Source organism: Triticum urartu, chromosome 3 (genome assembly GCF_003073215.2).
Source record: "Triticum urartu cultivar G1812 chromosome 3, Tu2.1, whole genome shotgun sequence".
Classification (NCBI taxonomy): Eukaryota; Viridiplantae; Streptophyta; class Magnoliopsida; order Poales; family Poaceae; genus Triticum; species Triticum urartu.
Window position 1 is genome coordinate 287,257,813 of NC_053024.1, and position 13,792 is coordinate 287,271,604.

The window sequence follows — 13,792 nt, forward strand, 5'->3', positions numbered from 1 at the left end:
GTCCTTTCGAAGACTACGCTTCTGGCAGCCTCCGTCTTGCAGCATGTAGAAGAGAGTAGACTGAAGTCTTCCAGGTATCATCACGTAGCATAATCCTAACCAATGATCCTTCCCTCGTCGCCCTGTGAGAGAGCGATCACCGGTTGTATCTGGCACTTGGAAGGGTGTGTTTTATTAAGTATCCGGTTCTAGTTGTCATAAGGTCAAGGTACAACTCCAAGTCGTCCTGTTACCGAAGATCACAGCTATTCGAATAGATTAACTTCCCTGCAGGGGTGCACCACACAACCCAACACGCTCGATCCCATTTGGCCGGACACACTTTCTGGGTCATGCCCGGCCTCGGAAGATCAACACGTCGCAGCACCTAGGCACAACAGAGAGGTCAGCACGCCGGTCTAAACCTAGGCACAGGGGTCTGGGCCCATCGCCCATTGCACACCTGCACGTTGCGTACGCGGCCGGAAGCAGACCTAGCCCCCTTATACAAGAGCAGGCTTACGTCCAATCCGGCGCGCGCCCTCAGTCGCTGACGTCACGAAGGCTTCGGCTGATACCACGACGTCGAGTGCCCATAACTGTCTCCCGCGTAGATGGTTAGTGCGTAGGCAATGGCCAGACTCAGATCAAATACCCAGATCTCGTTAAGCGTGTTAAGTATCCGCGAACGTCGACCAGGGCCAGGCCCACCTCTCTCCTAGGTGGTCGGAACCTGCCCTGTCGCTCCGCCTCAAAGATCCACTCGCGGGTGCTCCACAAGCCGACCCGTCTTTAGTCACCACATGTATCATGTATAAAGTATATAGTATATACCCGTGATCACCTCCCGAGTGATCACGGCCCGATAGTATAGCATGGCAGACGGACAAGGATGTAGGGCCACTGATGATAAACTAGCATCCTATACTAAGCATTAGGATTGCAGGTAAGGTAACAACAGTAGTAGCAAGGACAGGCTATGCATCAGATAGGATTAACGGAAGCAGTAACATGCTACACTACTCTAATGCAAGCAGTATAGAGAGAGTAGGCGATATCTGGTGATCAAGGGGGGGCTTGCCTGGTTGCTCTGGCAAGAGAGAGGGGTCGTCAACACCGTAGTCGTACTGGGTAGCAGCGGCGTCGGTCTCGGTGTCTAGAGAGAGAAGAGGGGGAAGAAACAATAAATATAATGCAAGCATATGCATAGTGATGCATGACAAGACAAGTTACGGCGTTAGAGGTGCCCTAACGCGGTAGTAGGTGATACCGGTGAAGGGGGATAACATCCGGGAAAGTATCCCCGGTGTTTCGCGTTTTCGGACCGGTGAACCGGAGGGGGAAAGTTGCGAGTTTGATAGGTTAGGGATGCGTGGCGGACGAACGGGCTGCGTATCCGAATTCGTCTCGTCGTTCTGAGCAACTTTCATGTTGAAAATATTTTAATCCGAGTTACGGATTAAAAGATATGATTTTCTAAAGATTTTATTAATTTCTGGAATTTAATTAATTATTTAAATTAATTCGAAAAACAGATTAATGACATCAGCATGATGTCATGCTGACATCAGCAGTCAACGTCTGTTGACTTGGTCAACCTGACCAGTGGGTCCAGTGGGACCCACCTGTCATACACTGTTTATGTTAATTAGGGTTTAATTAACCTAACTAATTGATTAGATTAATTAACAGTAGTTAATTAGGTTAATTAATCATTGGGTTAATTAACCTTAATTAGTTAATTTAACAGAATTAAATAAGTTAACTAATTAGTTAATTAATTACTTTTATCATTAATTATTTATTTATTTAGGTATTTTTTTTTAATTCCTTTGTTTGTTGTTTTTTTTTATTTGTTCTGGAGGCGGGGCCCCCATGCCAGTGGCCTAGAGGGGCCATAGCGGGCGTGGGTTCACAGGCGTCGGGCGCCGGGTGCGGGCGCACCCGAGCGGGCGCTCGCCCGCAGGGCGGGACGAGGCCGCCAGGGCACCTACGGCGGGGCACGCCGGCGCGGCCAGCCGGGGCCACGGCGGGCGGAGGCGAGGGGTGGCGCTGGTGCGGCCAGTGGCGCGGTGGCACTGCCGTGGGAGGAGGAGAGGGCGGAGACTAGGCGTGGCGAGGCACGGGGCCATGGGGCGCCGGCCGGAGCAGCAGGGGGGCAGGCGGTGACGGGAGGCGGTGCATAGGGGCGAGGCCACCGGTGACGGGGCGCTGCAGTGGTGGTGGCCGCACCGTCGCAGCACAGCAGCTGCTGCTGCACCTCGTGGCGGGGCACGGCCAAGAACGGCAAGGGGCGACGGTGTGGCCGACGCGGTGGTGCTCGTGCACGGCTGCGGGACGACGCGAGGAGCCGGGAGGAAGAGAGGCCGGGGGCCTCACCGTGGATCCGTAGGGTCAAGGGCAACAGGGGGGCGAGGAGGCGGGCGGAGACGACGCGGCGCAGGGGATGCAGTCCGGCGGGGTAGGGCTCCGGCGATGGCGGAGCGGTCCGGCGAGTCGAGGAGGCCCTCGAGCGGCAGCGGATGGGGCGCGGTCGTCGGGGCTCGGGGTGGCGCGGGGCGATGGCAGCGGCACGGCGGCGTCCAGAGGAGGACGGGGAGCGCGGTGGCGGTGGCGATGGTGAACGGCGGCGGGGCGACGGGGATCGACGGCGGCGTCGGGTGCGCCGCCCAGATCCAGAACGGGGAAGGAGGAGGAGAGGCGTGTGAGGGGGTGTCGGGCACGAGGCGCTTCGCCTCTGGGCGTGCGGCGGCGCGAGGGATGGCGAGGTGGCGGGGCGGCTCCGGCGTGTTGATCTCCGGCGACAGCGTCGAGCGGCGGTGCGGGTGCACGCTGGGGGAGACGAGGGGAGAGAGGGGATCGATCCCGATCCAGGGGGATCGGGGGAGGGAGTGGGGCGAGTGGGGAGGGGGTTAGGGTTACGGGGTGGGGATAAGGAGAGAGAGGAGGGGCCGGCTGGGCCGGCCTGATTGGCCCCGAGGCCATCTGGGCCGAGGCCCAGCGAGGGGGGGGCTTCTCCCCCCTTTTGTTTTTTTTTGTTTTGTCTTCTGTTTTTGTAGTTTCCTTTTCTTTATTTCCTCTTCTGTTTTAAATCATTTTAAATTATTTAGGCATTTTATAAAATTGTGAACCTTACACCATAATTATCTTGGTAATATTTGGCAACCACCGAACATTTTTGTTTTAATTTTTGAAAACTTTTATTGTTTTCTTTTATTTAAATTTTGAACTTGTTTCGGTTCTGAACTATCGAGAGTTTACCACAGTAACCGTGGTGACGTGGCATCATTAGCGGGGAATCACTGTAGCTTAATTATCCGGGCGTTACATCCCTATACTTGTGGGTCATCAGTCCTCGTGCGTCTGGCTGCGCCCGCCGCGCCCATGCTCATGCACGCGCCCTCCCCCCTCAGCGGCATGTGATGCTACTGTCGAGCGCTACCTCTCAGTGGTGCCAGTTGCCGTCCTCCCCCACCCAACACGTCGATCACGCGGCGACATGAAGTTTGATTTACAAGTGAAGAACATTTTGCGCTACCTTGAAGACTTCAACAACGGCATCCTGGAGGACGACAATGACAACGATGGCGCGGAACGCCGCCTCCGCCGCCGTTGGTAATAGTTCTTTTGGGGGTTTAATACTGTATCTCGAATTCTCAGTCATATGAATATAAATTCGCACTGTGACTGAATGAAAGATATGGTTCGAACGAACTTACCTTTTTCTCTCTTAATGTACATAATTGTCAAACGATTTTCTTTTGAAAAAAGGTCAATGGTTTTTAAATATAAAACACTCATCACAAACGTTTTGGTTAGAACACCCGTACGCAAACCGACAGCTTCCCCAGGAAGCAAAGGGAAAATGTGCCGAGCAGGATTTCTGCATCCCTTCAATGCAAATGGTTCTTTTGGATGACCCATGTGCAACCATGTAGAAACAATTGGGTAAGATTTGCATCTGTCATTTTTGGTATGATGCCATTTGTCAAACTGGAAAGATTGACATTTGTTTACCTAGTAACATTGCCATTTGTCAACCTTGTAACACTGCGATTTGTCAAAATATGCAGCTAAGTATCGCACACACCTAGATCTAGCTGACCATTTCTTTTGTGTTGCCTAATCACAAACTGTTCATCCGAGTGAACCGTATCTTGTATATCGCACAAACCTCCATCTGGCTGCCCATTTCTTTTGTGTTGCCTCATCGCAAACAGTTAATTGAACTGACCTGTATGCCCTGCATCGCACACGCAACTAAAATCTGAACCGTGTTTGATGCATCCATCATCGCAAACGTTTTGCACCATTTTGACGGTTTATTACACCACTGTTTGTGATTATTGCATCGCACACAGTTTCGTCGAAGGGTCTCTGATCGTAGTGTCGCGTTAGCAGCATCCTGCAGTAGTGCAACCTTAGCTTGGTCCATTTCAATACCTGTTTCGGAAATTTTATGACCCAAGACAATACCTTCATTAACCATAAAGTGGCACTTCTCCCAATTCAAGACAAGATTTGTTTGTTCACATCTCTGCAAAACTCGCTCAAGATTTCTTAAACAAACATCAAAAGACTTCCCATAGATAGAAAGGTCATCCATGAAAACCTCAACAATCTTTTCACAAAAGTCAGAGAATATAGCAGTCATACATCTTTGAAAGGTAGCAGGTGCATTACATAAACCAAAAGGCATACATCTACAAGCATAAGTTCCAAAGGGGAAAGTAAAAGTAGTCCTTTCTTGATCAAGTTGAGAAACACGTATTTGTGAAAAGCCAGAGTATCCATCTAAGAAGCAAAAGTGTGTGTGCTTAGATAATCTTTCAAGCATTTGATCAATGAAAGGCAAGGGGTAATGATCTTTTCTAGTTGCTTTGTTTAATATTCTGTAAACAATTACCATTCTATAGCCTGTAACAATTCTTTGTGGAATAAGTTCATTCTTATCATTAGGAACAACAATAATACCTACTTTCTTAGGGACAAAATGAACAGGACTTACCCATCTACTATCAGCTATAGGATAGATTATACCTGCTTCCAGAAGTTTTAAGATTTCTGTTCTTACCACTTCCTTCATTTTTGGATTCAACCGACGTTGGTGATCAATAATGAGTTTAGAATCAGGTTCCATATTGATTTTGTGCTCACATAGAGTGGGACTAATGCCCTTTAAATCATCAAGAGTATATCCAATAGCAGCCTGGTGCTTCCTTAGAACTTTCAATAATCTCTATTCTTCATGTTCTGAAAGGTTAGCACTAATAATAACATGATATATATTCTTTTCATCAAGATAAGCATATTTCAAAGTGTATGGCAATTGTTTTAATTCAAACACAGGATCACCTTTTGTAACATCCCAAATTTTCAATTTGGAATGTTATACACTAGATCATCATTGCATATCATATTTATTGCATTTTGGTTGATCCTAGAAATTTTTCGCAACTCAAGGACCCATGGAGAGAGTTGGGGATTTCGTTATTTTCATATTTGAGTTGTCTCAAATTTTGAAAATAGGATCATTTGATTTTATTTATTTTATCTTCAATAATTTCTATTACAAAAATATGAGAGAGGGAATAAAATGACTTTCCCAAAATAAAGAAATATTGAGGATTTAATAAAAAGATCAAATAAGATTTTATTTGGTTTTTTTTGCTATTTTATTTGAATTTAGGAAAAATGCGCGTTTCCAAAATTGCATTTAGGCCCCAAATAAATGTTCACCATGTGCGGCTTGATTTTAGAAGCCGGGGAAAATATATTTCGGGATTTTTGGAGTCTGTTTAGTATTTCTTTTATTTGTTTTTATGTGCGTTATTATAAAAAAACGCGAACCGACTCCAGGCCGTTCCCGAGCGGGACTCCGCCCGGGGCAGCCTTCATAAGGCGCCCGCCCGAGCCGGCCAGCCCACCAGCGCCCCAGCCCACCTCGAGCCCCGCGCCGCGCCCTAACCCTAACCCTAGGCCGCCGCCGCCGCCGCTGCCGCCCGCCGCCCCGCGTTGCCCCGCCGCCTCGCCGCGCCGCGCCGCCCTGCCGCCCCGCGTCGCCCTGTCGCCTCGCCGCCGCCCCGCGCCGCCTCGCCGGAGCCGCCCGCCGGACCAGCCGCTGAGGTAGCCGCCGTCGCTAGCGGTTTTCTTTAGAAAAACCGCCCGGTTTTTTTAAAGCCGCGGTTTATTTTTTTTAGATTCGTTTTTTATTAGATCGGTTTTATTTTGGTTTAGTCTATTTAGCGAGCGTTCGCTCGTTCGTTCTTTTTAACGAACATATTCGTCGTTTAGATCCAGTTAGCGAACGTTCGTTCGTTAAGCTGTTCGTCGTTTTTCTTTTTCTCGGGTTTAATCCGCGATTTTTCTGATCGCGATTTCTGATCCGATTTTCGTTTTAGTATAACTTCTCTCTCGTTTATCGGAATCAGGCGATTCAAGCGCCTGGAGTTTTGTCTCGAAACCCTCTTTCCGTTTAACCAACTCAAACAAGTTTTTGCCACTGTAAAAATTGCCCTAGATCCAGAATTGTAAACGAAGTCTGTTTCTTTTGTCGTTTGTCTTTCGTTGCTTCGTTCGATTTGATTTTTTTTGCCAACCGGAGTTCTTAAGTTGAACTTTCTGGTTAGATCTCTTATTTGAGTTTTACCTATGCATTAGTTGAGTACTTATTGTATGCTTGTTTGTTTGCGATAGAGTACCCGGAGTGCGTCGCTTGTTACTTCGAATCACTAGGTTTCCCGGATCATCAGCAAGGCAAGTAACACTTTGATCATACCTTCTACTACCCAGTTTTATTGCATTAGATCAACCCTCACACATTGCATGATTAGGATCTAATTAAATTGTGGGTTTGGGAAGTAGTTGAGGTAGTACCTATTACCTGTTTATTATCAAACATTTGGGAGTTACTTCTACGTTTGTTTATTATTGCTATGCTATGCTAGTAGACGTGGATTGGGTGAGTGATATCCATGACAGATGTGAGATTTTTAAATCAATGGTTTATCTAAGGTGGCAACTTAAATACACATCTGGGTGGATTGAGGTACCTGGGTATTCCAGGATTGCCTGTTTTCTTTTGGACCGCCACCCAGGCTCAAAGGGATAATGAGATTTTCATGCTAGAAACTTTCGTGTGTAGCCACAAGCTATTATGGGCTCTAGCATAGTTGACTAAGTCATGCGAACTCTTACAGTGGTTGACTAGCAGATGTAGGGGATGTAGGTCGTACGGTCTAACCATCGTAAGGTGCTAGCGCTTCTGAAAGACTATGTCTCGGTCATCCGTTTTCTCAAACACCGTGTAGTGCGAGAAACCAAACGGAGGCGATCGAGTCTTGTGGGGAAAAGTGCGCAAACCTCTGCAGAGTGTATAAACTAATCATGGTTAGCCGTGTCCCCGGTTATGGACATCTTGAGTATCTAGTACCTGCACTATCATGTGAATCTCAACATGTTACTATAAAATTTAATTTGATGGGTTTGTTTAATGAGGTTACTTAATTGGGATTGAGGATGCTGCCAACCATTCTCAATGTTCAACAACCACCATAATAGTTAAATAAATTTATTCCTTTGCAGAAGGGAAAAATTGGCTTCACGCAAAACTGTAACCATAGAGCTTTCCACCAGCCAAATATGCATATAGTATAGCTGTTTCATTTCATTACTCTCTATGTGTTACCTTGCCAGCATATTCCATGTGCTGACCCATTTTCGGGCTGCAACGTTAATGTTGCAGACTTTTCAGACGACGATTAAGGAGTTTTAGGTCGTGGTTCTATACCCAGTGATGCCGTTGGAGCTGATGGACTCACTTATCTTCCAAGTCTTCCGCTGTTATCGTTATTAGATGGTCTTAAGCCATATTTATTGTAATAAGTTCTCTATTGAGACACTCGATGTAATAAGTGTGTGATTGCTACTCTGCTATAAATCCTTCAAGTACTGTGTGTTGTCAGCATTACTGATCCAAGGATGACATCGGAGCACAGAGATTGGACCGTTTGAGGTCTGGTCGCTATAAGATGGTATCAGAGCACACGCTGACTGTAGGACACGACCACTAAGCTAAAGAACTAGATCACTACTCACTCTTCTCTTCTGACCTCTCATCTTTTCTACTCTTTAGGATGGCGGATGCAAGGAACAATTTCACGCAACCGGATGAAGATACACCCTTTGGACGTCACTTGAAGGAAGTCACTAGATACCTGAACATAGGAGTACCAAGCTTCACCGGAACCTACAATGCCACTTTACTTGAAGAAGAGCGCTGGATGATTCAAGTTCAAGTTCCAGGAAGGACGTTCGTGCCATTCACCGAGCCCATAGAGTTTTCTCTTGATGCACCAACTTGGAGTCTAGGAAAGAGCATGGCAGCTCACATCGCCATGGGACGCAATGGAGAAGTCTACCGCAATGATCTCAAGGATACTATCTACCAGATTTGTGGGCGCCAAGATGAGCACTGGGAGATGATCACCAGAAAGGATAGATTAATTGCAGCTTTTATCCAGGAGTTAAACCAGCACATTCGACGCCATGAGAACCAGATGTGCGCCGACATGATAGACCTGAAGAAGGCAAGGACAAGAATCAAGGAACTTGAGGAAGAACTCAAGGTTACACGTGAAGATTATGAAGAAGAAATTGAAGTATTAGTGGATAAGAATGCCGACCTAACAATGAAGATTGGAATATTTATGGGAGGCCCTACGCCAGTAGATGAAGACGAAGAACCCAAGGAGATTCGCCCAGAAGACTACATCATCATCAACGACACCGGCTCGGATCCCAACGATATCGATGATGACTATGTTGATGAAGCCGGAGCAGATATCATGGAGTCTGCAACCGAAGAATATTTCTAGTAGACCACCTCATCAGTAGTAGTAGTCCACCATGTAAATATAGTAGTCCGAGCACTTTTGTGATAGTTAGATCGATTGTATGCCCTTGTTTGATTGAATGAAGTGAATTGTTTGCTTTTGCCTCATGTGCATATGGGTAGTGTTTTCTCTTTAGACCCCCTCTATTCTTAAATCTCATCTTTTCTATACCCTCAGATGCCTCCGAGACGTGACCCCGGATTTACCTTTCCACCGGAGCTCACCCAGTTGATCCAGCAGCAGAACACATTGATGCAGTTGCTAGTCCAGAATCAGAATCAGGGGAACAACAACAACAACCCACCACCACCACCACCTGTTGATTACTTAGCCTGTTTTCTTAGGCTGAATCCGCCGGTGTTTTCCAGTAGCACCGAGCCGATAGTAGCAGATGATTGGCTCCGCAAGACAGCTAGAGAGTTGACCACAGCAGGATGCACAGATGCGAAGAAGGTGAAGTTTTGCCGCACATCAGCTTGAAGGACCCGTAGCATCATGGTGGGAGAATTTCACAGCCACTTTCCCTGTCGATACTGTCACATGGGACTAGTTTCAGCAGGCTTTTCGAACTGCCCATGTTTCAGCAGGAGCTATGACCATGAAGAAGTGAGAGTTTCGCAACTTGCGCCAAGGAGGATGGACAGTTGGCCAGTATGTGGAGGACTTTAGTAAATTAGCACGTTATGCCGCAGATGACGTTGCTACCGATGCAGCTAAGCAGGAGAAGTTTCTGGAAGGACTGAATGATGAGTTGAGCATGCAGTTGATGGTAGCAACCTTCAACAACTACCAGGAGTTGGTAGATCGTGCTCTTATGATTGAAGGGAAGCAGCAGCAAATTGAAAATCGCAAGAGGAAGTATGCATAAGGAAAGTACAATTCAGGAGCTCAGCAGAAGCCATGATTTACCCCTAGACCGGGAGGACATTTTCAGCATACCCATGGAGGAGGAAGCTCGCACAATCACAATGGCCCTAGGAATGGTAATGGGAATGGAGGAAGCAACAGCCAGAAATGCACCAACCCATCAACCCCAGCCAAGAAAGACCTGACCCAAGTCACTTGCTTTAAATGCCAGAAGACCGGACATTATGCCAATGAATGTCCTGAATCCCAGAATGGAAATGGCAATGGAAGCCCTGGGAAGAAGCCGAACCCTTTCAACAGGGACAGGTGAACCACGTTAATGTGGAGGAGGTTGAAGAGCAGCCGGATGCAGTAATCGGTAAGTTTTTGGTTAAGTCATTTACTACACTCGTTCTTTTCGATACTGGTGCATCGCATTGATACATATCAAGGGGATTTGTGGATAAGTATAAACTACCAACCCAAGACCTTAGGTCACCCATGTTAGTAACCTCGCCTGGAGAAGAATATATCGCTAGTCTATGGTGTGATCGGTTACCATTAAGGATTGGTAACTATGTTTTCCCCTCAGACCTAATAGTATTGGAATCTCAAGGATTGGATGTGATATTAGGCATGGATTGGTTATCAAAGTATGAAGGGAATATTGAATGTTTTAGTAAGTCAATTTTGCTTACCACCCCAGAAGGGAGAAGGATCAAGTATGTATCCCGACATGTGCCAAAGAGGACTCAAGTAAATTGCTTAATAGGAGTTGTGCAGGAGGAAGTACCAGTAGTGAAGGATTTCCCCGAAGTATTTCCAGAAGAGTTACCAGGCATGCCACCGGATAGAGATATTGATTTTTTGATTGAGCTATTGCCAGGCACAGGGCCAATATCAAAGAGACCATATAGGATGCCTGCAAAGGATTTGGTGGAAATTAAGAAGCAAATTAAGGAGTTACTAGATAAAGGTTATATTCGCCCAAGTTCTTTACCTTGGGGATCGCCAGTACTTATAGTGGAGAAGAAGGACGGATCGTTAAGGATGGTTGTCGATTATCGAGGATTGAATGAAGTAACCATCAAGAACAAGTACCCACTACCGATGATCAATGATCTGTTTGATCGATTGCAAGGAGCTAAGGTATTTTCCAAGATCGATCTGCGATCAGGATACCACCAGTTGAAGATTCGGGAACAGGATATACCCAAGACGGCTTTTACCACCATGTATGGGTTGTACGAGTATACCATTATGTCATTTGGTCTGATTAACGCACCTGCATATTTTATGAACATGATGAACAAGGTGTTTATGGAGTTCTTGGATAAGTTCGTCGTAGTGTTCATGATATCCTGGTTTACTCAAAGAATGAATAGGAGAATAAGGAACATTTGCGTTTGGTTCTTGGAAAGCTCAGGGAACATCAACTATATGCCAAGTTTAGCAAATGTGAGTTTTGGTTGAAGTTGGATTTCTCGGACACGTTATATCCGGAGAAGGTATAGCAGTAGATCCCACTAAAGTTGATACCGTGACCAAGTGGGAAGCACCAACCACCGTGGGAGAGATCCGGAGTTTTCTTGGACTCGTAGGATACTACCGGAGGTTTATTGAGAATTTCTCAAAGATTGCGAAGCCTATGACGGAGTTGTTGAAGAAGGATACCAAGTTCATATGGACAGAGGAATGTGAGGCTAGTTTTCAGGAGTTGAAGAAACGTTTGGTTACTTCACCAGTGTTGATTTTGCCAGACCAGGCCAAGGATTATGAGGTGTATTGCGACACTTCACGTCGAGGACTTGGAGCAGTGCTTATGCAGGAAGGGAGAGTTGTTTCATATGCCTCACGACAGCTTAAGCCTCATGAGTTGAATTATGCTATGCATGATTTGGAGTTAGCAGCCGTAGTGCATGCAATGAAGATTTGGAGACATTTTCTGATTGGAAACCATTGCGAGGTGTATACGGATCATAAGAGTTTGAAGTATATTTTCACACAGAAGGAGTTGAATCTCAGACAAGGGAGATGGTTGGAGCTCATCAAGGATTACGATATGAAATTGCATTATCACCCCGGAAAGGCTAACGTAGTAGCTGACGCATTAAGCCGTAAGAGCCATGTCAAACACCCTAATGACGGGAGAATTACCAAGGGAGTTAGCCAAAAATCTTCAAGAGTTATGTTTAGAAATAGTCCCGAGAGGCTATGTAGTAGCATTGGAGATTCAGTCTACATTGATGGATAAAATCAGAGAAGCCCAAAGGACTGACAAGGAGATTGCTTCTATTAAGGAGAAAATTAGCAAAGGAAAAGCTAAGGGATTTCGTGAGGATGAGCATGATACCTTATGGTTTGAAGACCGTGTTTATGTGCCAAATGATCCGGAGATTAGAAAGCTAATTCTGCAAGAGGCCCATGACTCACCATACTGGATTCACCCAGGAAATACCAAGATATATTTGGATTGAAGGATATTTTCTGGTGGACTGGAATGAAGAAGGATATTGCGGAGTACGTAGCAGTTTGTGATGTATGTCAGAGAGTGAAGGCAGAGCATCAGAAGCGAGCAGGATTGCTACAACCATTGCCGATACCCGAATGGAAGTGGGATAAGCTAGGCACGGATTTTATTACAGGATTGCCCAGAACACATTCAGGCTATGACTCGATATGGGTTGAAGTCAATCATTTGACAAAGGTAGCTCATTTCATTCCAGTGAAGACTACCTATACCAGTGCAAAGTTGGCAAAGATATACATGACCATGATCGTATGTCTGCATGGAGTTCCAAGGAGCATTGTATCGGATAAAGGAACCCAGTTTACTTCAAAGTTCTGGAATCAGTTGCATGAGACTTTGGGAACCAGACTAGAGTTTAGCACAGCTTTCCACCCGCAGACAGATGGACAGACTGAGAGAGTCAACCAGATCTTGGAGGATATGCTAAGAGCTTGTGCGCTAGATTACGGATCTAGTTGGGATGAGAATTTTCCATATGCAGAGTTCTCTTACAACAACAGCTATCAATCCACTTTGAAGATGGCCCCTTTCGAAGCCTTGTACGGAAGGAGGTGCAGGACCCCATTGTCCTAGGATGAAGTTGGAGATCGCTAGTTGTTTGGACCGGATCTGGTAAAGGAATCTGAACAGAAAGTGAAATTAATTCGCGACAGGCTAAAGGTAGCTCAATTCAGGCAGAAGAGTTATGCAGATTCTAAACGCAAGGAGACAGTTTACGAAGTCAGAGACCGAGTTTATCTTCGAGTATCACCACTTCGAGGAGTGAAGCGCTTTGGAGTTAAGGGAAAGTTAGCGCCACGTTTTGTAGGCCCATGCAAAGTATTGAAACGTATGGGAGAAGTAGCCCACAAGTTGGAATTGCCCAAAGGATTGTTAGGAGTTCATGACGTATTTCATGTATCCTAGTTGAAGAAGTGCCACGCGGAGATGGCTGACATACCGCTGAGAGATATGGTACCACTGGAAGCAATTCAGTTGGACAGTGATTTGACCTATGAGGAGAAACCAGTTAAGATTCTAGAGTATGCCAGTCGAGTCACCCGCAGCAAGGTTATCAAGTTTTGCAAGGTTCAGTGGAGCCACGACATGGAGGATGAAGCCACCTGGGAATGAGAGGAAGATTTGCTGAAGGACCACCCTCCCCTATTTTCTAGCCAACCCGAATCTCGAGGGCGAGATTCATCTTAAGGGGGGTAGGTTTGTAACATCCCGAATTTTCAATTTGGAATGTTATACACTAGATCATCATTGCATATCATATTTATTGCATTTTGGTTGATCCTAGAAATTTTTCGCAACTCAAGGACCCTCGGAGAGAGTTGGGGATTTCGTTATTTTCATATTTGAGTTGTCTCAAATTTTGAAAATAGGATCATTTGATTTTATTTATTTTATCTTCAATAATTTCTATTACAAAAATATGAGAGAGGGAATAAAATGACTTTCCCAAAATAAAGAAATATTGAGGATTTAATAAAAAAATCAAATAAGATTTTATTTGGTTTTATTTGCTATTTCATTTGAATTTAGGAAAAATGCGCGT